This window comes from Antrostomus carolinensis, unplaced genomic scaffold (genome assembly GCF_000700745.2).
Source record: "Antrostomus carolinensis isolate BGI_N321 unplaced genomic scaffold, ASM70074v2 scaffold27047, whole genome shotgun sequence".
NCBI classification, from domain to species: domain Eukaryota; kingdom Metazoa; phylum Chordata; class Aves; order Caprimulgiformes; family Caprimulgidae; genus Antrostomus; species Antrostomus carolinensis.
In genome coordinates this window covers 1,529-2,780 of record NW_010329903.1, presented here as the reverse complement: position 1 = coordinate 2,780, position 1,252 = coordinate 1,529, and positions in this window count along the sequence as shown.

Here is a 1,252-nt window from a genome sequence, read left to right as displayed (position 1 = left end):
GGAGGCAGAGAGCAGCCCGGGCAAATAGGCCAGTTGCATTCCTCACGTCTGCTGCTTTGTTTCCCTGCAGAAGCTCCCGGTGGAAGCTGCAGGTCTCAGGGCTTCTCCCTTTATCCTGGTTTTATTCCCGAGTCCTGCGGAGCTGGTGGTGGATCAGCCACGTCCCCGTGGCTCTTCCTGCTAAGGAAGGCAGGGCCAGAAGGGAGCAGGTAGGGGAGGTGATGGGGGATGAAGCTGCTTGGTCCCATCTTGTGCATCCCGGACAGTGTGGGGCCCCTCTGGTCATTGTCACCTGGGGAGAGCCTGTCCCCGTTCCTGTGCTCAATAAAATCCCACTGACCTGGAGCCATCGCTGCCAGCAGGAAACCACCCAGAACGCCTGTGATCCCACAGCTGATGTGGTTTGATCCCAGCACCTCTGTTGTGGTTGTATCCCCCTTCCCACGAGGTTTGGCAGAAGGTGTGGCTGCTGTCTGTCTGTCCAGCTGCCCCGCTGCCCTCACCCCCTGCCTTCCCTGGGTCCCCAGAAACAGGGTGAGGACTCTCCCCACTCCTTTCCCTGGGGCAAAATGCTCCACCTTAACTTCTTTAGAGGCCAGAGCCTTGGTTTGCTGTCCCTCCAGTTTAAGTTACATACAAGGCAGAGGGACAGAGCGGGGGTGCAGGGCATGGGGAAGGAGGCAGGAGGTCTCCCTGGGTCTCCCCAAGCCCAGATGGATTCAAGGATTGACCTGTCAAGGGGGACAGAGAACATGTCACCTCCTCAAGGGGGACAGAGAACATGTCACCTCCACAAAGGGGACATTTGCCCGGAGGTTGAGCGTCGTCGCCTTTGTGCGAGGCAAACGCCTGGCTGTGATGTTGAGTGCGGGGAGGGCGTTCATTAGGGAGAGGGGGAGAAGGAGGAGATCTTTGTTTGCAGGGTCTGACACCTCCCAGCCGTCCTGCCAGCACTGCCAGCACCTTCTGATGGCTTTGTCAGCTCCTGGCTAATTAGCAGAGATGCTCTTTAGTGAGGTTAGGAAAGAAAAAGATTTTAAAACATCAAAGAGATGTAGTAAATAGTGATAAAACTGGGCTCTGCTTCATGCCTGTCATGGGAGACGCAGCCTTTCCAAACTGGCAGGAGTGGTGTGTCCTGTCCCTTCTGTCAGGGGAGCCCCCCCACCCCGCCGGATGCTGACACACGGGGCCCATCCTTTTGGCTCCATCCCAATCCCGTAGCCGTGTCCGGGGATGTTTGTCAGACAGG